Genomic DNA, 27,622 nt, shown 5'->3' on the forward strand with positions numbered 1-27,622 from the left:
TTGGGTCTATTTTTTAAAAGTTAAAATTGATATTTTTAAAAATTTTTTTATCATGCAGCATTTGGGTCATCATCAGGTTTACACATTGGTGGTTCTTGTACTTTTCTTCCACTGTAGCATTTATTTGATTCAGGTTTTCGGTATATGGCTGCATCGACTTCATTGAGTTCATCTTTAGTGATAGTAACAAGCTCCCAACACAATGCAATCCTTAAAGCCGACATTTCTGAGTGTAATTTTTTTTATTTTATTTTAGCTAAAGTTAATTTAACTTTATTAATCATGGTTATTATTTAACAATACCTTCCCATATTTTTGCATCCTCTCCATCTTTTCGGTACACAGGCGTTGCTGACCAAACAAAATAACCTCTCGGACGAAGCAGACGATTAACTTCCAGAAGAAGCTTTCCACCATTAGAGAAAGAATATTTACTCATGGTTCATAAATTCATATGGTATTTCAGGTTTTAAAGCTAATAATTTTTCATGAAATAAAGAAAAAAGTTCATATATAAACCTTCTTTATGCCAGGGTACTCTACACCGAGCACTATGTATAAGATCATAAACGTTGCTTGGAAACGATAGTCGACGAGTGTCTATAACAACAGAAATAGCAGGTATTCCTCTTTCTAGTGCAAATTGAATTTGAGATTCGTGTTCATCATTAAGCGTAAAAGACATAGCAAGGGTATTTTTGTCAAATAGGTAGCCTCCAAAACTTGCTACACCACACCCTACATCCAAAACTACCCTAGTATGCTTTCCCCATTCAATCTCCGGCACTGCCTGCGTTAAATAAAAGCGTCACGAAGTATTCATACTTTATAACTACTTAAATAACTTAATTAATTTGATCAACTTATTACCTGTTGTAGCATGTCAATATAATGCAGAGCACCGTGTATAAACTGAGTTCCACCTCCCGGGAAAGTAAGAAATTCTCCGGTTAATTTGACCCAATTTTGGTGACCCTTTACATTTGCTAATGATTTGTGTGGTACATTATGGAACCATATCTGCATTTACGTCTTTATATTTGCATATAAACACCAAATATGTATGATATTAAGTATCAACATATTATGATATTTTACTAAAACTATACCTTATCTCTGCTATGTGTCACACCCCAATCTACGGCGGAATATGCTGGGGCGCAGAGTCGGTTTTTGGGCCGTGCAACCAGTGCAATTGCGCGAGGCTCAAATTTTCAGAGGGCCAAAGGTTTTAAATTTTATCAAGTATTGTTTGATATCCAGAGCCCAATAAAGTTATAAAAACTACCATGAAAACTACGCAGGCGGCTGAACGAGAATTCTATCATTGACTGGAGATTAGGCCACTGGAAATCGGGAATCGAATTTATGATACTATGATTTTTATTACATTTTGTTAGTCGATGAGTTTTATGCTTGCTGTTAGTACACGGTTTTGCGTCTTGAGTCTTTGTAATTATCGTTAACGTTTTTGTTTAATATTTAATGTAATTGTTTTAGTAGTATCTAGTTCGTTATGTATACAATCTAGTTCGCTAGGGGATGTTAGCGAACTAAGACTTAACCTTATTCCCTCCTGATTCGTTAGTAGATGTTAACGAATCAGGGGGTGTTTCGCTTATTTATTGTATGTAACGAAGTAGGTTCTGGTTCGCTAGGGGATGTTAGCGAACCAGACCTGTCTTCTATTTATAGTGAACCCTGTTCACTCTTAAGTAAAGTTTTTTTGAGAGTTAATTATCGAATTGCTGTCCAAATACTCTCTCGATCTTCAATCTTAATATTATACCAACTACTATTGATAATACATATACATATACACACCTATAACACTGAATTACAGTTAATTATGAGCTAGATCTATCAATTAAGGTATTAATTGTATTAACACAGATCCGAGATCTGTTATAGTTATAGATTGATACACCGGGTTCCAACAAGTGGTATCAGAGCTGTTGGTTGCTCAATTACACTTGATTTGGTGTTTATTTGGGATATTGGTTTGTTAGTGTTTTGTTTAGTGAATTTGGATCAATTAAGATATTTCTGGTTTGAGTTATGGTTAATTTGGATTGGATTTGAGTTGGTTAAGGCATTGGAAAGGTTTGGTTAATCGGAATTGAGGTTTGATTTTGGTTTTGAGGTGATTCGATATTGGTTTTGGTTTAAGTCCGAAACAGGGTTTAAGTTTTTGGTGAAATTGGACTGATATTGGTAATAATTGGTTATGAGGTTTGGTGTATTGGATTCGTGATCGAATTCTGAGTAATTTGAGAGTTTATTGGTGTGATTTGGTCTAGAATCGAGATAGTATTACGGATCTAAAGTTTCTGGGTTAGTATTCATTCTTTTCCAGATTTCTGGAAATTTCTCATTGAAGATTTGAAGATTCAACTATGAACTTGATTCGTTATCATCTGTATGGTGATTCGCTATCTTGTTTCTTTTGATTCGTTCATCAATTCTGTTGATTCGTTATATATTTCAAGTGATTCGTTTGTCAATTCGTGTTAATTGTCAATTCGTATCTTCTGATTCGCTAATTGGTTAAACAGATTCGTTTAATACGTGTCCACATTGGGATTTGTGTCACAACAACCTTTGCCACGTGGCATAAGGTATCAAAGTTTGTTACAAACCGTTGTAACAAACTGATTCGCTCCAAGTGTGATTCTTTAATCACTATAGCGGGTTCGTGACCTAGTTCGCTAAGATTTTCTTAGTGGTTCGTTATTATTCTTATTCTGATTCGTTAAGTTACACCTTGCAATTCGCTAATCCATTCGTTAAGTCAATTCATCAGTTTGACTTGTGTTGACTATTTGATTCGTTGATAACTTGATTCGTTGGGTTGATTCGTTAACATATCAATCTAATTCGTCATTTAATTCGTCATCTGATCAATCTTAGCTTCGTTAAGATTTGATTCGCTAATCTTCTGTTCACAGTTCGCTACAACTGTTTACAGTTTGTTAATCTTTTTCACTGTTTTGATTCGTTAAATCTTTTGAACTTTTGCAACTTGTCAAAAATGGCTGGTATGTATGCATTGGCATCTCAAAACATGTTGATGCAACAAATATTGCAACTTGATACTGAGATTGGTTCACATTCTAAATGTCCTAGATTGATGAAGTTTAGTGACTTTGCCAAGTGGGAACCTCGGTTTCGTGCTCATTTAGGGTCTGTTCACCCTGATTGCTCATATTGTCTCGATGAAGTTTATGTAGCACCAATGATTGGTGATGATACTATTGGGTATACTCCTAAAGTTGTTTCTCAATACTCACAAGAAGAGAAGAAAGCTTTAGAAATCGAGATAAAAGCCTATTCCACTCTTACTATGGCATTGCCAGAAAATATTTTTCATCAAGTGGGTAGTATCAAGAGATGTGCTTCTTTATTTCAACATCTACGTATGAGAAGTATGGGGAACACAGCTGAGAGTAAGAAAGTGATGCTCAAGTTTCAGTTTCGAAACTTTAATTTATTGAAGGGAGAAACAGTTGAAGAGATGATTACAAGGTTTATTCATTTAATTGCTGAAATGGACAAGTTGAAATTGGAAGTTTCTGAAACAGATAAAATTGACACTATTAAGAGTGTGCTTCCAAGTTCTTGTTCAACATTTCTCATGGTTTTGAAAGAGAATGACTACTTCTTGAACGAAGACTTGACTGCACTTGAATTTTTACAAAAGATCGAAGCTAGAGAATATGATCTTAAGTGTCAAAAATCTTCCAAGGAAAATCAAGATCCAGCTTTCTATGGTGGAAGTATGCCTCTTAGTTCAACGATCTCTCCAATCAATGCTTTTCTTACTCAAGTGGCAAGTGAAAAAGAATCAACTATGTTCAATGATCCAAAAGTTTGTTTCTATTCTGCTGGTAATTCTGGATTGTCTGGTGGCTCTGGGAGTTCAACTACTACTAATCCATTTGCTTCAACACCTAGTGTTAATATGAAGGAAGCTGAGCAAAACTTTGCTTTTCTGACAGCTTTCATGTCTTCATATGAAAACTTGGTAAGTAGTAAGATTGCAACAAGTGATTTAACTGATGAGGATTATGATCAGATATATCCTGATGATTTGGAAATCATGGATTTAAAATGAAACATGGCTATGATTGTCCGTAAAGTTAAAAGATTCATGCAGAGAACTGGAAAAGATCTTCCAGCTTTAAACAAGAAGTTAGGTTTTGATAAATTGAAAGTAAAATGCTATAATTGTCAAGAATTTGGACATTTCGCAAAGGAATGTGACAAGCCAAAGAAAGAATACACTGGTTCTCGTGGTTAAAATTCTTCTACACCTCGAGGTGGTGATGCTGAAAAGAAACCTTCTTCTTCTACAACACAAGCAATGTTAGCAGATGGTAATGACTGGTCACAACGGTTACTATGTAATGATTCACAAGCAAATCTGGCTATGTTTGGATTACATAAAGACTGTCAAGATACAAGTGGGAGTGAGATGTCTTCTGATAATGATTCTGAATCTGATTTTGACGACTTTTGCGACAAACCTCCAACAGTATTTGCTTGCATGGCCAAAATCAATGAGGTTAGTCATTCTATCTCTGCTACTTCATCAGTTAAAGTATCATGTGTTGATTGTGAATCTAATAAACCTAATTTAGAAGCTTTGAAAAATCAAAATGATAATTTGGTAAGAGAAATTGCTTCTCTAAAGGATACTTATCGACAAACTCTTGAATCTCAAATGAGATCTCGAGAAAAGATTGAAGCATTGTCGATAAGTAACCACGATCTCAAAGCTGAGTTATCTGTGAAAATGACAATTAATGACCAAAAGTTTCAAGAAATTCTGAAACATCGTTCAAAGATAACTGAGCTTGAGAATGAGGTTCTTGAGTTGAAGAACAAACTGGGAAAGTTTAGAAATTCTTCTTATCTGTTGAATGAAATTATTGAAGTATCTGGTAAACAAAAGGATTCTAAGAAAGGCATTGGTTTTGTTGAAATTCCACCTCCATTTCACAATGATTACAAAATTAATCCTTTTGCTGGAAAAGAAGAGGATTTGATTGAGAAAGAAACTGTGATTTCTGAGAAATCTAAGTCAGTTAACCCAGAAAAATCAGTTAAAACAGAAACTGTTAAGACCCAGGTTGCTCCTCAAAAACCTCATGTTCAAAGTGAAAAGGTCTTTGTTGAGAATGATGACAAGGTGATTATCGAGGACGTGTTTGAACCTGAGATAATACACAAGAATAAGAACATCCCTAGTTCTAATCATATTCTTTGCGAACCTCAAGAATTTGAGGAAGCCGTGTATGGTTCATTCAAGTCTCACATGAAAAAGGAAGAACCGGTAAAAACTAAACCAGTAAAGGCAAAGAAGTCAGATAAACCTAAGATTTCTGATGAGGACTAAAGGCAGTTTGTTAATCCTCCTAGTTCTAAACCTTCACATGTTAGAGTTTTTAAATTAAAAGGAATGGACACGATGTTCACAGAAAAAGATATTCCAATAAGCATCATTAAACCTGAACTTATTGAGAGTGTCTTTATCAATAAAACGTCACAGATTTAAGATCTTGAACGTCGATATGCTCAAGCGAAAACATCAGTACCATCTGACCCATTGACTAAGGCAAAGCATGTTTTACAACAAGCTAAGAAAATCAACTTTGTGAAGTCAACTGGGACAGACACATTGAAAAGTTTTTCAAATTGTTCTAATTTGGATTTTTACTTGAAAAAGAAATCTGAATTAACTGATGAGTTTGCTAAGAGCATGACCAAGAATGTGAGTCATCATCAAACTTCTGCATCATTCATTCCAACTAATTCACAACAACATCGTGTAGACATGCGAAGCTGTTTTCTTTGCGGTCAACTTGGTCATGTTGTGAGGGATTGTAATCAGAAGAGCTATCAGAATCTTCATCCTTTTATCAAGGACAACTCTAAACCAATTCCACTGGTAAAGGAGATTCTGAAACGACCTGTGTCGTATACTGATGACACTCATATTATGTTCTCTAATGTGAATCCACGGAAAGTTATTCATGTTAATGAGACACATGGTCAGGTTAAACCAAAGTTTGTTCCGCATGAGCCAATTTGTAGGAACACGAATTCAAACATTGTTCAAGCAGCTTACTTAAGACGAAAGTCTAGAAAGCCAATAACTTATTCACAAGTGGCTGAACAACATTTGAACTCTGTTAAAGTTAATGATCAAAGAGAAAACTAAAAGGTGCCCAAGACTGAGGCCTGGACTGCCTTTTTGAACTAATCATCTTTATTTTGTGTGTAGGGTTCATCCAGGACCGTGTCTGGTGAAAACTGGATAATGGATAGTGGATGTTCTCATCATATCACTGGGAATCTCGACCTATTAACCAACGTGAGGAATATTCAAGGGGGTTATGTGGCATTTGCTGGGAATTCTGGGGGCATGATCACACAAGAGGGTGAAGTTTCAAATGGTCACATCACGTTTGAGAAAGTAAATTATTGTGATAAAGTAGATCATAACTTATTAAGTGTATCGCAGATTTGTGATAAAAAGTACACAACGATATTCACTGACAAGGAATGTCTTATCTTGAAACCGGGTTATGTTATTCCCGAGGACATGGTTGTCATGCGATCACCACGATCTAATGATATTTATGTCTTGAACATGAGCTTTAAGATATCCACATCGATCGAAACATGTTTTGTCTCGAAGGCAACCGAGAAAGACTCGATTCTATGGCATCGTAGAATGGGTCACATACATGTGAGAAAGATGAATTATTTGATGACTAATGATTTAGTGGAAGGTGTCTCGTTGAAGAATTTTAAATTATCCGATCACTGCGTTGCATGTAAAAAGGGCAAGCAGAAGAAGAAGAAGACACATCCTTCTAAATTATTGAATTCCATTAATACTCCTCTAGAACGACTTCATATGGATTTGTTTGGTCCTGTGAATCGTGCGAGTATTTCTGGGGATTGGTATTGTCTTGTGGTGACTGATGACTATTCGAGATACTCATGGGTGTTATTTATGAGTTCGAAAGATCAAACACCGGTTTTGGTACAAAACCTTATCACCAAGATCGAATCACTATACAAACAAAGGATGAGGAGAATCCGAAGTGATAATGGTACAGAATTCAAAAACACTGTATTGGATTTCTTTTGTGTTCAAAAAGGAATTCATCGAGAATACAATGCACCTTATGTACCTCAACAAAATGGTGTTGCCGAACGAAAGAATCGAACCTTGATTGAAGCTGCACGTACAATGCTCGTTGATTCTAAGCTTCCCGTCCAATTCTGGAATGAGGCGGTGAATACAGTTTGCTATACTCTTAATCGGGTTCTAACAGTTAAAAGACTCAAAAAGACAAGCTATGAGTTATTGAATAATCGAAAACCTAATTTAAAGTATCTGGAACCTTTTGGGTGTCCTTGTACTATGTTGAAGAAGGATGCGGGTAAATTTGAAGAACAAGCTATCGAAGGGTATTTCTTGGGATATGCATCTCCAAAGAAAAGGGTATTTAACTTTACATCCGGTTGTGTTGAAGAGTGGTACCATGTGGACTGTCAAAAGTACACAACTCCTCCTCAAGGGAAAGGTCCCGATTGGATGTTTGACTACGATAGTTTATTTAATTCATTTACTCCATCAACTGAACACATTGACGAAGACCTGGTTCGAGCATACTTTGAAGATCATTTGGCAATTCCACGATTTTCAAGTTCTAATGATGTTGCAGCTCAACCTGATGCTCCAACTGAGGAACCTCAAGTTGCTTCTCCAGTGGCTATCGATAATGTTTCCACTTCTTCTGATGATGATCAAGTTGACGATCAAGTTATTAACATTGACAGTGATAATGTTTCATCTCCTGAACTTGGTGAACATTACACTAACTTATTTGATAATGTTGTTGTTCCCGAGAATACCACACTTCGGATTTATGGCTATCATCCACAGGAAAACATCATTGGAGAACTTGATGTGGGCGTACGTACACGTCATCAAGTTGCTTCGTCAAGTGATAATAACATATTGTGTGCTTATACTGATTTACATTCATCGGGAATTGTAAATCTTGCTAAATTCACTTGCTTTCTATCTCAAGTTGAGCCAACGACAGCTCGTAAGGCACTTGAAGATCCTTCTTGGGTAGAAGCTATGCAAGAGGAATTACAACAATTTGCACGTTTGGGTGTTTGGGATTTAATAGACAAGCCTGCTAAAGTCAAGAAAGCGATTCCGACTAAGTGGGTATATAAGTGTAAGAAAGAAGATCGAGGTGTGATTGTCAGAAACAAGGCACGTCTAGTGGTGCAAGGGTTTCATCAGCAGGAGGGTATTGATTACACAGAGGTATATGCTCCAGTTGCAAGATTAGATTCGATTCGAATCTTCCTGGCATATGCAGCTTATAAGAATATCAAGGTCTACCAAATGGATGTTAAGAGTGCTTTTCTCAACGGTGAACTACACGAAGAGGTGTTTGTCCAACAACCACCTGGTTTTGAAGATCCTGAGTATCCGGACCGTGTTTACCGATTAAACAAGGCCCTGTATGGTCTACATCAAGCCCCGAGAGCTTGGTATGGCACTCTTGCCGACCATCTGACTGATACTGGCTTCAAACGAGGGACTGTCGACTGCACTCTATTTCATAAAACTATTGGTGATGATCTTCTCCTAGTCCAAATTTATGTTGATGATATTATTTTTGGGTCTACAAACGACACATTGTGTAAGGAGTTCGAGAAGTCCATGCAAACAAAGTTCGAGATGAGTTCGATGGGTGAGATGAATTTCTTTTTAGGGCTGGAGGTTCACCAGTCTGCTAACGGAATCTTCATTCACCAGACTAAGTATGTGAACGACGTTTTGAGCCGATTCAAGATTTCTGCCGGAAAAATCCCTTGTACTCCTCTCCTCGTGGGTCACAATTTATCACCGGATGAATTGGAGGATACCGTTGATCCAACCCTCTATCGTGCCATGATCGGATCTTTAATGTATCTAACGGCTTCTTGCCCTGATATTATGTTTGCTGTTTGTCTTTGTGCTAGGTATCAAGCAAGTCCACGAGTGGCTCACCTAGCTGCAGTCAAGAGAATTCTTCAGTATTTGAGGGGAAATCCAGACATCGGGTTGTGGTACCCCAAGGATGATACTTTCGATCTTACTGCTTATTCAGACTCGGACTATGGAGGTTGCAAGATCAACTTCAAATCAACGACTGCAGGATGTCAATTTTTAGGAAACCGGCTTGTTTCCTGGCAGTGTAAGAAGCAGACAACGGTCTCCACTTCAACCGCCGAAGCTGAGTATGTTGCAGCCTCGAGTTGCTGTTCCCAGGTTTTGTGGATACAACAACATCTCCGCGACTACGGTTTGAAGTTTCTTACTACTCCTATTCTGATTGATAATTCTGCTGCAATTTCTATCACAAAGAATCTCGTACAACATCGAAAACAAAACATATCGAAATTCGATATCACTTTATACGGGATTGCTTTGAGAAGAAGTTGATTGACCTTGAGAAAGTACATACTGACTTTCAGAAAGCCGATCTGTTTACCAAAGCTTTTGACAAAACACGTTTTAAATATTTGCTTGGTTTAAACGGATTGAAGACCCTCGCTGATATACTTAAACAAGGATGACTATCTTTATTTTCTGTTAATTTTTCTTTTAAAATTTGTTTTGGTTTTAGGGGGTGAAATACTGTTATTTCTTTAATATTTTCCTTTAAAATATTTCTTGAAAAACCAAAAACATTTTAAAATCTGAAAATACAAAAAGAATGTACTTTTCAGTTTGTACAGAAAAATCCAAAAATCTAAAAAGAATGTGAAGTTTATTTTGTTTATAAGAATATTGAAAAAGACAAAAATATTGTGTTTTTAAAGTTTGTATAGAGAAAATCCAAAAAGATTTTTGCATGCGTTTGCTGAAAATTATGTGAATTATCTACATTTGACGAACATGTACGTGTATATGTTTGGTTCTGATATTTACTTGTAAATGTTCAGGTTAGCCATTTACCTGATAATGGAAAATAGTTGGGGCGTTCGTTATGCGTTTTTAGATTATTTTATCGCTGAAAATTATGTCGGTTATTTAAGTTTGTGAAGCATTCTTGCATGTCTTGGTCCTATTATTCACTTGTTGGATTGATAGAACAACCATTTATTTATAGACTTAAGTTATCTGGGGTGATTAAATTTATCTTTATTTTCTTTATTTTTGTTTGCTCCTCATTTTTTTTGAAGCAAAAAGAGAAAATGATAGTACACTGATTATCTTGACCCCAAGTCCAGCAAGAAGTAAGCTTAAAAGATTGTGTGCTTAATTGCATTGGTGCATTGGTAGGTCTTAAAAACAACCAAGTAGAGTAAAGTATGTGATATAAACATAAAGAAACGCCAAATTGAAAGGGGTGTTAGTCTCTAGCAAAAGTCTCGTTAAGGATGTCAGAAATGTAATAACCAGACATACTCAAGCCTTATAGTTGTTGATCACCAAAAATATAATAAAGCAAATAACAAGCGTTAGGATTCTGGACACTGGGAGTCTTTATGCGGCTTAATCATCTGGGTATTCATATGCATGAATATTTCACTCGCTTTTAGAGCAAACCCAAAGTCATTAAACTTGATCACTGTTGTACCTCGTACAAATCCAAATTACTGACTTGATCAAAACCCGTTGTTAGTCATACATTTGTTCCTCCCTTGCGTGCATCTTAATACCATTAAGAAACGGACCCCAGGGGATACAATGTATGTAAGCCAACAGATGGACTCGTTCATACTCACTCATAGTAAAGGAAACTTGATGCATTGCTCAAAATTTCTCAATTGGTATCAAAAATTTTGATCAACATTATCATGGTTTAAGTCAAGTTGGGGTGTTTTGGCAAAAATCAAATTAAGCTTGAACCGAGATTAGAGGCTAATAGTTTCTGATATTCTGTGCTATAATTGAACCAATTAATCATATCACAAAAACACTTGAAAATTTGTTATTATATTTAAGTGGACAACAATACCAATGACTGACTTAATGCCAGTCATAATATCGCTGAAATATAAAACTGAGATGGAAGGGCAATTTGGTCAATATGATTCTCTTCTCAAACTCAACAAAAACACAAAAAAAAAATGTATTGTTTTTATTAAAATCATAGAAAAACACAAAAATATTGTTCAATTTTTAAATGTTCGGATATTTCTTTGTACATACATTCTTTAAATTTTTTACAAAATACCAAAAAGATTTTATCTTTCTCTCTTTATATATTATTTTAAGTTATGTTTCGTAAAAATGAAACGTTTTTAAAGTATTCAATTTTCGAGATAAAAAGGTTCCGATAATTCAGAATTATTTATTTTATTTATTTAATTCATTTAATTATTTAATTTAAAATTAAATAAAGGGTATAATTTGTTAACACTAAGTCGTTAATTATGGATAACGAACTAGGTGATTCTTTAGCGAACTGGTTTCTAGTTCGCTCACCTAATTCGCTTCCACACTCTGTAACGAATCATCCCTTCGTTATACATATTTAACGAATTATGCCACGAATCATGTCTTAATTTGCTACGAGAATGTAACAAATTATGTATTGATTCGCTACCTTAATGTATAGAACTGGACTAGCGAATGAGCTAATTCGTTAACTTTAATTCAAACGAATTGCCTAATTCGTACACGTTGTACCTCGGGTTGCGTGTAAGGTTATAAAAGACAAGAAACACGAACAGTTCTTCACTGTTCGTCTTCTTCCTTCACCCTAAGGACACCCTATTCAAATTTTCTTTGAAATCTCAACATTCACATTTCGATATTTCTAAGATGTATTTGGGTTTCTCAGGTATAGATGAACACGGTTATATGTTTTTCGTCAAAAATGATTGTGTATTTATGGTTAAATTATGAGCTTTTGTGTTTAAGGGTTTTCCGAGTGTATAAACCCATTTGATTTATGATTTGTTATGGTGAACTTGATTATTTATGACTTAATGTGATCGGAATGCTATTTCGATACCCTTGGTGGACTTTAATCGACATTTGATTATCGTTTGCTGGGTTAATTATGTATTCATGCTCTCGGTGTTTATGTTTGGTTCGTTTAACCTCAGTATACCTAGGTTTTGAGTCTCAATCTCATCACCGTAGGCTTACGAGTGTGATTGCGAGTTTAACAAGCTCATTATCTTGATGATGCAACGATAGTTATGGCCTAATTCAATCTTAATTATGTAATTAATTTTAAAATTCATATATAAATTTTATAAAGTATTTCAATCATCTAAACCCGTAAATAACTTAAATACATATAGTGATTGACAATGAATACACTACTTATAAATAAGTTGACATATATTGAATACATTTTAAATCTTCTCATATTTGTTTATACTTATACAGTAAACATGGCTGATCAAGTACATCAAGATCCACAAATTGCCGATCAAGGGCAACACGAACAACCACCACCAGAACAACCTCCACAAGATCAACCACCTCAAGAACAACCACCACAAGAGAAACCTCCTCAGGAGCAGCATGCTGATGTTATTTTATTACCATCTGACAAAAAGCACAACATCTGTGCCTATGTTGCCTCAGACATTGCTGATATAGCTACATTTGGAGATATGTTGGCCTTTCTAAGACGATCAGCGATACATTACGCCATCACTGCTCGACCTATGGTATATCTAAGTATCGTCAGGCAGTTTTGGGATACTGCTGCGTATGTGGAGGAAGAGAAGCATATTCGAGCCACGATCAATGACACTCCAATTACAATTGATGTTGACGTAATTCGTCGTGTGCTTCGATTTGCTGATACTAACGATAACCCGAGTGAATTCAATAGGTCGGGGTTTTTTTACTCGTGTACGTTATGGTGGAGACGTTCATAAATCTATGCTGGACAAGAATGGATTGTGTCCACCATACAAATATCTTCTCCATGTTCTTATTCACTGTATGAGTGGCCGTCGGGGTGGCTTTGATGAATGTCGACTCAGTTTGCAATCAGCCTTTGTGGCTTTAATCCTCAACAAGCCATTCAACAACTCTGAACTTGTATTCGATCATTTGGCAGAACAAGTTCAGCAGACGGACCAGAAGAAGAAGTTTTTAATGTATCCTCGGTTTTTGCAGCTGATTATTCAAGACTTGATACCAAATCTAGCAATTGATCAAACCTTGGTGAATGATAAGCTTTATATGGAACATATGACGGCCGACACAGTACGTAGAATGGCTATCTATCGAAAGGCAAGGCCAGCGGATAAACGAATGATTGGTCATATTGTTGATCCTAATTATGTATGTCCTTCCGAGGATCGCTGGATTCATGATGATTCAGATTCCGAGCGTGAGGAATGAGAAGGTGGGAACGATGGTGATGATGGAAATGATGGTGGTGATGGGAATGATGGTGGAAATGGTGGTGCTGGTGATGCCGCTCTTAAAGAACAACAAGATGCAATTGATGTTGCATTAGCCGCCACCATTAAGGCTCAATTAGAAAGAAAAAGAAAAGGGAAAGCTGTGGCAACTGGTGAGCCATCTAAGAAGAGACGTGTGTTTGCTGGGGCTGGTGTAATTATTGGTGTGCCTACACTTCGTCAAACAACGATTCAAAGCCCGGTAGTGCCAATTGCAACTAGCACTCCGGCAATGACTTTGACGTCGTTATGAGCAATTGGGCATGATACCTCAGTCAACATTAACTGAAATACCATTGCCAACTGCTACTGTGGCTACAACTCCTCCAACCATACCTGTGAGGCCTCCTCCTCCTCATAGTGATCTCTCATTTATGAGAATTACAAGGCCTCAAGGTCCAATCCAACCAATTCATCCATCCTTGTATGCTATGCCACCACATCGACATACAGAAATGCTTTTAAATCTTCTCCATTTATATGAGAACCAGATGAATGCTGATCGGTTAAATCAAGAACGTCTCATGGAGAATCAGAAGAAACTAGTCAGCTATGTTTCTTTCTGTCAAAAGGAAACAAAGGTCCTATGTGAGATTGTTGAGTCTCAGGGGGTGAAGATTAAAGAGCAAGAGGATATGATTCTTCAATTAACTTGCAAAGATGATGCTTTGAAAAAGATCAAGAATAATGAGGAAGATTCTGATGATGATGAGAATGGTGCTGGTGGTGAGACTAAACAAGCTCAAGACCCTGCGTCTGGTGCGGGTACGAGTTATGTTGACGATTCAGAGAAACAGATTATTGTGTATCGTGATTATTCGGCTGCTAAACCAATAGAGATGATTGAAGCCGACACGGTAATATTTATGGATGGATCGGGGGTGATTAGAAGCATGGTGAATAAGGATGAGATAGAGGAAGGTGAGTTTGTCGACAGGTCTCTGACACGAGAGCAGATTTTTATACTGCTTGGGCTGAATGATGATCAATTAAATGCTTTGGAGACTGAACCCGATGTGGTTGGTTAATTTATCCGAAACAGACAATGATGTGCTATACAAGAAGCAGATTTTGATTGAGCACCGTGAAAATTACGACCTGGCTATGCAATTCCAACGCGTTATGCGTGTCTGTTATGAAAATGGAATTCATAGTTGCAGAGACTGGCGGTCCAAGCGCTTCAAGTAACTTAAAGACAAAGAGCTCAAGACGAGGGGGTGTCTGTTAGTGCACGGTTTTGCGGTCTTGAGTCTTTGTAATTATCGTTAACATTTTTGTTTAATATTTAATGTAATAATTTGTTTAAGTATTATCTAGTTCGTTATGTATACAGTCTAGTTCGCTAGGGGATGTTAGCGAACTAAGACTTAACCTTATTCCCTCTTGATTTGTTAGGAGATGTTAACGAATCAGGGGGTGTTTCGCTTATTTATTGTATGTAACGAAGTAGGTTCTGGTTCGCTAGGGGATGTTAGCGAACCAGACCTGTCTTCTATTTATAGTGAACCCTGTTCACTCTTAAGTAAAGGTTTTTTGAGAGTTAATTATCGAATTGCTGTCCAAATACTCCCTCGATCTTCAATCTTAATATTTTACCAACTACTATTTATAATACATATACATATACACACCTATAACACTGAATTACAGTTAATTATGAGCTAGATCTATCAATTAAGGTATTAATTGTATTAACACAGATCCGAGATCTGTTATAGGTATAGATTGATACACCGGGTTCCAACACTTGCAAAGAATTTGGATAATTGGATTTTAGGTATAGACCATTGATGTACATAAAATTATACATCTTTTCGGCATCAAATAATCTCTAAAAACTGCAATTTCTATCAAATAACATAGCATAAAAGGCTACTTATCATAATAAAATGTAATTTCAGGTGAAACCAAGCCCCAAACGAAGAAACAAGCAAAAAGACGAAGAAAAACAGAAGAAAACATAAGAAAAACAAAGAAACACGCCCCCATGCCTCAAGAAACACGCCCCCATGCTTCTGAACACCAGAAAAGACAAAAATCTACAAGAAAAGACAAAAAACTGGGAATAAAAGCACGGGACCGTGCCTCTCAACCACGGGGCCATGGTCACCTTTCAGAAACGAAAAAATAAAATTAACACATGTCATAAAAATGCACGAGGGCTGTGCCTCAGGAAGCACGGGGCTGTGGTGAGTCATCATGTACGATCTGACAACATGCAACTGGGACACATAGACACGAGGCCGTGTTTGATAAAGCACGGGGCCGTGCTTCTATCTCCAGACATCCTATAAATAGAGGCTCTTGTGTCATTTGAGAAGTGTGCCTTGAAAAGAATTCTATCCGGTTTTCTCTTATAAAAACACACACTAACACTCACATAGAAGATTTAGTGATGCGTTTGAAGGCTTGGAGGTCATCACCATCAACCATCATCATCATCATCATTAAGAAGGAAGATTCATCTACATTTGGTTAGATTGTTCCAAGTCTAATCATGTATTTGTTATCATCATTCATCTTAATGTTTTTCATCATGCTCATTATGAGCTAAACTCCTTTTACCATCTAAAATCTATGAAGAAGCTTTGTTTTACTTGATGATTATTTAAAACATGTGGTGTAGTCTAGTATAGTACATGGTTATCTTACAATTATCTTTTGATGAGAAATATTTCACCATCTTAAATCACTAATTCAAAGTTGGTGGTTGTCAATTCTATTGGCAATCGTTCATGATCGATTCATGTTCTTGAAAGATAGAAATACTTTGATACATTATCGAAACATGGATCCTTATATTGTACTTAGAAATGATGAGATATAAGTTATGATGTATTTCTCTAAGTCTTGGTAATTCGAAAATGGCTTTGCTTAGGATATCATGCTAGTTAAAGAAATCATATGTTAATGGAATGTGTAAGTATAACTTACTTAAATCAACCAAGGGGAGGTTGTGTGACTAAACTACAACCACCCGAAGTTGTTAGAATTGGTATTTGAGAAATCGAAGTCAATCCTAATCTTTCTACTTTACGAAACTACTTGCCAACTTAAATTGACATTTTGGAGGTGACATGATATTAGGAAAGGGTCGACTTTAAAATGCGCATGTTACCTCCCTAGTGCCAAAGATGCTCACTTAAGGCTTAAGGAGCTATCTATCATATATTGCTACGACAAGTTTACCACATGTTTGAATATTAATTATCAATGCTAAAATCGAGTGGATTCTTGATCTTAGATGGTAACCTTCACGTAATTGAAATACTTGTTTAGAATCTCTTGTCTTGGTCACCTATATTATATATATATATATAAGCATTTATATTTTATAAAAAGTTCGAAAACATTAACCCCAAAATGATTAAAACCTCCGATTAAAGTAAAACAACGATTTATCTTTAGAAACATTTGTGTCCACGGATCGATACTTGGTTCTTACCAATACTATTCTACATATACGATAGGTACACTTGCCTATTTTGTGTGTGTTTAGTCTTTGTAGAAATCACTTTTGTAAATTTAAAACACGATCTTGTGCAAAAGCAAATCAATCCATTTGTTATAATTTTACTACCACACACAGCACACATCAACCGTATAGTGAAATCGTTATTTTTTTGTTGACTGCCTGCAAAATTGTTTTTTTTTGTTATGCTTGACAAAAAGTGGTTTTTTGAAGATGATTGAAGTCAAAGATGATTGTCTGACTTCGTTGTTCTCTTTGGAGATCTTTTTTTTTACTATTAACTTTTGGAGATATATTTTGTGTTGCCTTTTTTATATTTCATGAGCACTTGAGCAGAGCAGATGAGTTATTTTATTTGTTTTTATTTGTTTTTTGCTAGTAATATTGAATGTTGAATTATTTTGTTTTTGTCTACAAATCGCGCCTCCCGTTCCCATAACAAATACCTCTCAGGCGCCATATTAGAAAGTATGGACTATAAAGACTTGATCGAGAGCTTTGCTTCCCAAAACGCAAGGAGAGCCTCAAAATTCGCTTAAGTTCCGTCTTTTCGATACACTACTTTTGTTTTGTTTATTTTAGGGAATATGTCATAGCTTTATTTTATAATGGTTTTATTCGTATTTTGGTTTTTTGATATATATTTGATGAGTTTATATTATAAGGAGGAGGCCCAAAATTTGTCTCGCACGAGGCCAAATTTTATTTTTAGCATTCTCGAAGACGGGCCCGCCGGGGCGCAACTGACTGCACAATAGCTCCCAAGACACTATTAATAATAATGACAATCACTAATTATTTAATTTCATATAATCAAAATACATCACAAAGTCAATAATAAAGATTATACAAATAAATTGTTTGTTTCTTCAACAGCCTAAAGTATAACTAAATGCCTTCTCAAACATTCAATTCTTAAACTAGCAAACATGTAACATGCGTAAAAATAGAGTTTGATTAACATAAACTTGAGTAAGCAATACACAAGTTTTGATGTATTATTATATTGTAAATAAATGATGTACATAAAAATATACATCTTTTTAGCATCAAATAATCTCTAAAAACTGCAATTTCTATCAAATAACATAGCACATAAAGCTACTTATTATAATAAAATGTAATTTCAGGTGAAACCGAGCCCCAAACAAAGAAACAAGCAAAAAAGACGAAGAAAAACGGAAGAAAACATAAGAAGAAACAAGAAACACGCCCCCATGCTTCTGAACACCAGAAAAGACAAAAACCTACAAGAAAATACAAAACCTGGGAACAAAAGCACGGGGCTGTGCCCCTTGCCCATGGGGTCATGGTCGTCTACAAGAAAAGACAAAATAAAACTGGCACATGTCATAATAAAATACTGGGGCGTGCCCACGTAAGCACGGGCCGTTCTTTACACTCTAGATTGCCTATAAATAGTGGCTCATGTTGCACTCATTTGGTGTATCTTGAAGAGAGTTCTATCCAGTTTTCACTTAAAAAAACACCCACTAACACTCATATTGAAGATCTAGTGAAGAGTTTGAAGGCTTGGAGATCATCTGATGTGTTGCAAAACACATAGCGTTTTATCCCGTTTTTGTGTTGTTTTGTGCGTAAACCGTTAACGATTATTTATTATTCTTGCATGAAATTACATGTTTGTGATTATTTTAGATTCCAATGTTGAAGAGAGCGAGAAAATGAGTTAAATGGAGAAAGAATCAGCTAAAACGGAGCGCAGATGAAGCCGGTACGCGCGTACGAAGATAAACGAGTTGGAAGTCGAAAAACGTCAGAAAATGGCATGGCCGAGCTACGCGACCAGGTCATACCATTCAAGAAGCATGTGGTGGATTCCAACATGTCCCAAGGCTGCCAAGAACAGCCAGAAATCATAAAAACGTCTATTTTGTGTTCTAGTGGGCCTTCTGGGCTTGTTTTGACATATTTTATATTAGGAAGGAGGTGTTTAAATATATTTTTAAACCGTAAAACCCTATGAATGATTTTTATTCAAGTTTCCAGCCATATCACACCTGCTCTAAGGGAGAAACCAAGAAGGACAAGCTTACGGTTCTATCTTTTATCCTTTGGTTGTCGGTTTTGATTGTTTTAACGATTTTAAGTTCGTTTTTGAGTTTTAATCATTCAAACCTTTTGTATCAGATTTATATGAACATGTTCATCACTTATATATATATATTTTCTACCATTCATTGATTATGATTGGCTAGATTGGTTAGAATCACCTAGGTTTGATGTTTAACGGTTGATTTATCACTTTTCGGTTGTTGATTTCGTGTTTGATTGTTTAGTTATTGTAAAGTTCATAATTTGTGATATTATTCCATGAACCTTGCTGCCATTAGATGTATTTTAGGTTTCATGAGCCCCGAGTAGTTGATTATTGCATGAATTTGTTTCGTGTGGTCGTTAATTGCTAGTTCGGTTAATACTGAGTGTGTTGATTGATTGTGGTAGACGCGTGCCATTAGGGTTTATGTTTCTTGAATCATTTAGGTCAGTAGGATCATCTTCTTTGAGTTGGACCAAAACCTTAGGGGTTAGCTTATCTCTCTGCTTTAGTTGATTTAGTTATCCGTTGCGAGACCACATGCGGTTTTCTAGCTATCGACTAGGTTAGTTTGTAAGTTGAGTTATTTTATCCTTAATATTGAATTACCTCTCTCTTCATAGGTTTGTAATTAGCTCGAGCCTTAGTGAGGATTGTAATTTTGATACCGACCATGTAATAAATCATCAGGTACGTAAATAAACAACCGTAAATTAAAAGCTAAATAGACGTTGTTAGGGTTTTCTGGTAAAACTGACCGTAGGGACCCAGTTGCCTTGATTACATCTATCTTAGTTCATCTTTAGAAGCCGGTTTCAAACACTTGTTAGTACCTGAGCCATCCTATACCCGTTAAGTCATCTTACCTAGGTGATTCGTTTTCTTATTATCGTTAAATCCCGTTAAGTTTCCAGTTAGTTTCGTTACACCGTTAGTTAAGTTAAGTTAGTATAGATATATAAGTTAAACAAATATATTATTTAGGCAGGACTTGAGTAGGGTTAGTAATCTGAGCCACCTCATGTGTCTTTGTGTTCGATACTCGGACTTCCTTAGTCTTTTCTACATACGATCGGTACACTTGCCGGTTGTGTGAACTTAATTTAGGATAATCCGTTTTAATTTAAAGCTTAGTTATGAGTTGTAGTTTTCATATACACATTTTTGCACATCAAGTTTTTGGCGCCGTTGCCGGGGACACGGTTTGAGGCGATTGGAGAACGACCCGAGTTGAGGACTTGCTTTTTATAGTTTTGTAGATATATTTTGATTAATATAGATAATTTAGTTTTCTTAAATTAGTTTAATTTTAGTTTTAATTAATTTTCGTCTACTACTATCTGGTGCCCGTGATCTGTTTCTGTTTAAGTGTGCAGTAATGGCGACTTACGAGAATGGCTTCAAAGAACAAAAACGATACACCATTTGGCAGATGGAGATAAAGAGGATTTTGGATTGCAAAAAGATAAATTGAGTGAAACCCCGGTTACGTTTAATGTTTGATTTAAGGGGGAATCTTCTGGGTTATGAAAACTCATCCGGTGAATTCATTGAGCAAATACCAGATCCGGATGAGGTAATGTTTGGTTGGTTGCGCATCATCCATGATACAAATCCAAATGCCCCATTTCCGACCCAACAAGCTTTAGATGGAATTTGGCTTGGTTTAATGAGTCAATCACAACTTAGTGAGCCGATTATTGAATTTGAAGATGTGGGGATGGAAAAGCGGCCAGAGGAGTATGTTCCCCCGTGGGAAGACGAGTTTAGGGGTGAGTTGGGTGATGAGTTGCTGGATTTTACAGTGATGGATGAAGGAGAGTTTGACCCACTTGGCGATTTAAATTTGCTTGAGGATCTATTGTATAACGAGCCAAGTGCGGGGATCAAGAAAGAACCTTGTGAGAAGAGCCATGAGGTGGTTGGTGATTCAGTCTTCCCACCATTGCACTTGGATTGTGAAAAACCAAAACATGAACCGTACTCAATCTCCATTCGGGACGTGTCGAGGTTTAAAAAGTTGGTTAAAAGAAGGAGGATATCTAGGCTAAGAGATCACGGTGTGCAGAAGAGTTCGTCACTCCCGTTTTACTTCAAGGAATCATTTTTGGGGGAGTCTACGAGTTGGTGGGCTAAGCTCACGTTGTATGTTTGGGCCCATGAAAGCGGTGCAGTTGGTTTCTTCCCGACCAGTTGTAAGACGAGAGTGTTGAGGAGTATTGATGGGAAGCGAATAAAGGAGAAGCCTCCTAATTGAGGTTTCTGGAGCGAGTCCGGCTGAAGACTATTCAATAAACTTAGCGCTTCCCGGGAGGCAACCCGGTTATTACTTGGTTGGTTGATGACGGTTGGTAGCTAGAGTTTTAAACAAGTGTGGGGATGCAATTTGCTTAAGGATTGCCGTTTTCGTTCGTGGGTGATAGCTTGATAGAGAGTACGGGAGTTACAAGCTTGCGTTCGAATAGGAGGGCGAGGAACATGATTCACCGCACACTTTCATGATCACATATACCAGGGGAGTCTGTTCCACTTTATGTTTAGTTTTGTCTTTTGACTATCTTACATTGAGGACAATGTGAAATTTAAGTGTGGGGATGGGGAACTGACGTTTTCATTTTTAAGAAAAATAAAAGAATATTGAAAAACATGGGAGTTAATATTAAAAAAAAAGTTTTAAAGAAAAATGTCCCTTGAAAATTGTTTTTCTTCTACGTTAAGCAGGAAATGATATTATTACCGTTGTGTTAACAAACTCTCGGAACTTTTGAAAAATATAACATAATAATAAAAGAAGAGATGGTTTGCATATCTGATTTGGGATGTGTCGGTAGGGCCAACTAGCTTTGATAGTCTTCTTTAGCATATTTCATATATATAATAATTTGAAAAACGGTGAAACCGAATTTCGATGCTTAGGGAGGATTACCATAATCTAAAAACTTTGAGATGGTAAGACTTAGATGCACTCAAACTAGCACAACACCACATGTCCATCTTTTTACGAGCTTAGAAATAGTTATATACTTAAGGGTGATATAAAAAATAATAAAAAAATTTTAAAAAAAAAGAAAAAAAAAGTATGTTATGAAAGTTATGAGTATTCCGAAAAGTTGTTAAAAAAAAGCAAATGATTGTGAGAAAGTTATGTATTGTAAATACCAAAGAAGCATTCTCAAAGTTAGTAAAAGAGTCCAAAGATGCACATACTAGACGGGACTTAGAGTTTACGTGTTACCAAGGGGATAGTGACTCTGAGGATACACTATTGGGGCTCGAAGGTTCTTAGTCAATAAATATCAAATTAGGAATTTATAGGACAAAGTCCAATAATATTTAGGAATAGCTCGTACGACCTCCACAGGCCCATTCATCCATCAAATTTCACCGAGTGCATCTAATTAGAACCATCAACGAGTCATTGGCTTATGGTGATTTGTCGAACCAGTTTGCTTCGACTCTAGTTCTTCTAGCTCTCTTTGTCTGAGATGGGGTAGGTGTAGCCTTGATTTTTGGACTTAAAACACTTAATGCAATTGGGGGATTGATTGGTTAGTGGCTGGGTTTAAGTGGACAACAATACCGGCAATCGCGGTCAATATGTCGAGCTGTTTCTTGTGCTTTAGTAATGTTAAATAATCTGGGAGTTTGTTGTCTTACACATGGTTATGATCCTGTGTGGATTTCTTTTTCAGGGACGAAAAAGGTTCAAGTGTGGGGATATTTGATGTGTTGCAAAACACATAGCGTTTTATCCCGTTTTTGTGTTGTTTTGTGCGTAAACCGTTAACGATTATTTATTATTCTTGCATGAAATTACATGTTTGTGATTATTTTAGATTCAAATTTTGAAGAGAGCGAGAAAAAGAGTTAAATGGAGAAAGAATCAGCTAAAACGTAGCTCGGATGAAGCCGGTACACACGTACGAAGATAAACGAGCTGGAAGTCGAAAAGCGTCAGAAAATGGCATGGTCGAGCTACGCGACCAGGTCATACCATTCAAGAAGCATGTGGTGGATTCCAACATGTCCCAAGGCTGCCAAGAACAGCCAGAAATCATAAAAACGTCTATTTTGTCTTCTAGTGGGCCTTGTGGGCTTGTTTTGACATATTTTATATTAGGAAGGAGGTGTTTAAATATATATTTAAACCGTAAAACCCTATGAACGATTTTTATTCAAGTTTCCAGCCATCTCACACCTGATCTAAGGGAGAAACCAAGAAGGACAAGCTTACGGTTCTATCTTTTATCCTTCGGTTGTCGGTTTTGATTATTTTAACGATTTTAAGTTCGTTTTTGAGTTTTAATCATTCAAACTTTTTGTATCAGATTTATATGAACATGTTCATCAATTTTATATATATTTTCTACCGTTCATTGATTATGATTGGCTAGATTGGTTAGAATCACCTAGGTTTGATGTTTAACGGTTGATTTATCACTTTTCGGTTGTTGATTTCATGTTTGATTGTTTAGTTATTGTAAAGTTCATAATTTGTTATATTATTCCATGAACCTTGCTGCCATTAGATGTATTTTAGGTTGCATGAGACCCGAGTAGTTGATTATTGCATGAATTTGTTTCGTGTGGTCGTTAATTGCTAGTTCGGTTAATACTGAGTGTGTTGATTGATTGTGGTAGACGCGTGCCATTAGGGTTTATGTTTCTTGAATCATTTAGGTCAGTAGGATCATCTTCTTTGAGTTGGACCAAAACCTTAGGGGTTAGCTTATCTCTCTGTTTTAGTTGATCTAGTTACCCGTTGCGAGACCACATGCGGTTTTCTAGTTATCGACTAGGCTAGTTTGTAAGTTGAGTTATTTTATCCTTAATATTGAATTACCCCTCTCTTCCTAGGTTTGTAATTAGCTCGAGCCTTAGTGAGGATTGTAATTTTGATACGGACCATGTAATAAATCACAAAGACAAAAAATAATAAACCTCAAATCATATAGCCTTTTGTCCATCGTAACAACAAAGAACAGACGGGAAATTTGGTTAATTGGTTTGGTGGTGGGCTGTCTCTTTTAAAGAGACACTCAAATAATTTTGGGTTTTTGGTTAAAGGATCACGTGGCCAGAGGTTTCAATTCAAAGAAAGAAATATAACATAATATTGGTGGGACACAAGGAGGGCCGTGAAGGTTCTACAACGCCAAAGTGGAGTTTTTAAAGTAACAGAGATTAAGGTTTATGATCTTATTTGGCTTGTTTAAGTATTCGAATTTGTTTTTCTCATTCCATGTTAACATGTTGAATACTTTTACTCTTGATTCTTTTATTGTTATGAGTAGCTAAACTATTTGCACTACCTAGGTTGAGATGACTATTGACGTTGTTGACGGTTTATTTGGTTTTAATTAATTACATGACGTATTATTATTGAAAAGCTTTATATAATTTAATCTTTGATGTGCTAAATATTGTTTTTATTTGATTATTGCTTGTGATTCCGCGTATGACTTTGATTGATTGCGTGTCGTTCAGTTAGGGTTCTACGTTTAGGTCTTAGACTTGGTGTTTTTGATCTGTTTGTGGTTAGCGCACCATAGGAATATTGAGTGTGATTAATTATTAAAATTCAATAGTTTCACCTTCCTTGCGACCGAGAGGTAATAGGGAGTCGGTTTGTCTAGCGTCTTTATTCGGTTAGGTTAGAATTGCGCGAGAGCGAGTTTTGGTCTTGTCCGGTTTAGTTTTGCGTGCAAATAAGTGTCTTAGATCGAGTTAGATTTTGTTACCCCTTTATCCCTATAATTGCTAGTACCAATTTTAAGCGTGTTTTGTGTCGTTGAGTCCGAGAGGAGATGTGTTTTTAGGGTACCTTTGTAATCTTTTTCCCGGTGCATTTATTCAATCTTCTTAGATTTATGAGGGTTAGTTGGTGAGACCGAGAGGTAATCTAGTGAACTTTAATGAGCCTTAGTTGATTATGTTAAGATCCCGGTGTCGTATGATTAGTTAGTTCCGTTATCCGTTGAATTGTCAATAGGATTCTTGCCTAGGTAGTCGTTTCTCCACATTCGTTAAAAACTCGTTAAGTGCCTTTAAGTTTTCTAGTTAGTTTCATTAAGTTAAGTAAGTTAGTTTTAAATTAAATAAAATAAAATAAAAAATAATAATAAAATCAATTACAAGTATTATTAGGGTAGGACTTGGATTAGGGTATATTATTTGAGCCGTTCTCACGTGTCTTCGAGTTCGATATCTGGACTTTCCTGATCTTTGCTATACGCGACCGGTACACTTGTCGTTTGTGTGAACTAGGATAGATTGTTTGGTTTTTAAAGCTTAGTTGCGATTCGTGTTTTATTTATATATATATTTTCTCACATCAAGTTTTTGGCGCCCTTGCCGGGGACACGGTTTGAGGCGATTAGAGAACGACCCAAGTTTGGGGACTTACCTGTTTTCTTTTTTACTTGTTTATTTGCTTTTATTTGTTAATTTTAGCTTTTTAGTTTAATTTTAGCTTAGTTAATTTTAGTGTTTCTTTATAGTCGTATGCGTCATACCCGCTCACAAGGACCTCCGAAGCTTGAAACGTCTGACGATACCGAGAAAGTCCAGCGTGAGAGAGAGCGTTCTGTTTCACCGACAGGTTCTGATTCTTCTTCTACTTCTATTTCTTCCGCATCTTCTAGGGATAGGAACATGGGTGACCAACCGCCTAGGAGAGTAGTAGCTGACTATGGTAGGCCGACAACGAATCCTCATTCAAGCATTACCTTACCGAACGGTGCCGCCGCTGGAAACTGGTCCATTCATGCCCACGTCATGCAACTCATCAAAACCACACTCCAATTCGAAGGGATAGAGAGCGAAGACCCCTCAAACCACATCGACATGTTTGTTCAAATCTGCGAAACTTTCAATATCGGCAACATGAACGATGAAGCCATCTATCTCCGTCTCTTTCCCTTATCACTTTCCGGAAAAGCCTACAAATGGCTGAAGTCACTACCTGCTGGATCCATCACCACTTGGGCGGGCCTTCAAGAGAAATTCATGACCAAATTCATTCCGCCATCTAAATCCGCTCGACTCCGTGAGGAGATTTGTTCTTTCCACATGAGGTCTGACGAGTCTTTCAGGGAAGTTTGGGAAAGACACCAAGGACCTCGTTCTTAGTTGTCCTCACCACGGTTTAGACAAGTGGATGCTCAACGAGAAATTCTACAATGGAGCCACTCAGCACGTGAGAGAGATGTTGAACCAAACTGCTAACGGGAACCTCCTAAAGAACAAAGATCCCGATGAGTGCGTCGTCCTTTTTGATGATCTAGTAGCGAGCTATGAGGGGCACGGGGGCAGAAATTCTTCCACGTCATCGAGAGGAGTACTTCAAGTCGATTCGAACACTAGCATGCAGGCGCAGATTGATGCTTTAAACAAACTCGTTAGAGATCTTACCGTTAAGAGCGTCGCGAAGTGTGAGGTTTGCCGAGGGGGTCACGACACCATTGACTGTCCTGTTAATCCGGGTAGCCCTCAGGAGGAGGTTGACTTCATCAACAACCCCTTGAGATATCAAAACCCCGCCTTCGGCGGGAACAATGGCTGGAGAAATCAGAATAACTATCGAGGGGGACAAGCCAGTGGCTACCAAGCCCAATACCAAAACCAACGTCGAGAGAATCTATTCGGGCAGGGGAGTTCAGGTCGGGAGAGTTCGGAACAAGCGGGGAGAGAGGAAAAGAAAACCTCACTGGAGGAAATGATGGGAGAGCTGCTGAAGCGAGATGAGAGGAATCGAGTGACAAATGAGGCGAAATTTGTGGAACACGATGCTATGCTGAAGAACCAAGCCACGTCTCTAGCTAATCTTGAGCGTCACGTCGGAGAGATTGCCATCCAGTTATCCGAGAGAGCACCAGGTTCACTACCAAGTAATGTAGGTTCCCAGCCGGATCTACAAAGGAGTATCTCGTAACACGAGGGTGCGGAATCCCCACGTAATACGATACGAGCGTAAGATATATAAAACGTTGAACCGATAAGCAAATACACGTTACAATACTAATAAACACGTTTGTATTGCAACACTTCAACACGTGATCTCAAAATCACTTACCCGTTCTTCAAAAAAACTATTTCAAAACCAAGCCGAAGTGAGGATATATAATCCTCGACAACTTCGCCTAACAGACTAGGCGAAGTTGTCACAACTTCGCTTGTCTACAAGTTCGCCTACATCCCAGGCGAACTTGTGTGACACAATATCCAAAACCAAAACAAACAATCTAACACGATTACAGACACATACAAAACACTAGATACTGAACTACTGACATTATGTACCAACAGACTCCCCCTTGGCAGTAGCTTCATATCTCTATCTTCATTCTCGTGTCTAGTAATCCCAACAATCTCGTGTCACCCGTCTTCAAGCATGAACACTCTCTCTTACACAAACAGAGACCACCCTCTGGTACTTCTTGGCTTCATCTTTCCATGCAGGAATATAGAATATCTTCTTATCGTTTAGTACCTGCAAGTCAGCTTGAGACAAATTTACCAAGTGCATGGGATCATACACTCTCAGAATTTCTTGCTCGTCTTCATCTTCCATAACCGCTTCGGCTGTTTGGCTATCAACATACCACCACTTGAGATTCTTTAAA

General features: G+C 37.0%; 1 pseudogene; it reads right to left on the bottom strand.

Moving 5' to 3' along the window:
* LOC143630297 (putative methyltransferase PMT27) overlaps positions 1–27,622 on the bottom strand; it is a 94,388-nt pseudogene that overhangs the window by 801 nt on the left and 65,965 nt on the right.

Source organism: Bidens hawaiensis, unplaced genomic scaffold, assembly GCF_021521415.1.
Source record: "Bidens hawaiensis isolate Kalapana, Puna unplaced genomic scaffold, B.hawaiensis_p1.1 tig00005637_1, whole genome shotgun sequence".
Lineage (NCBI taxonomy): Eukaryota > Viridiplantae > Streptophyta > Magnoliopsida > Asterales > Asteraceae > Bidens > Bidens hawaiensis.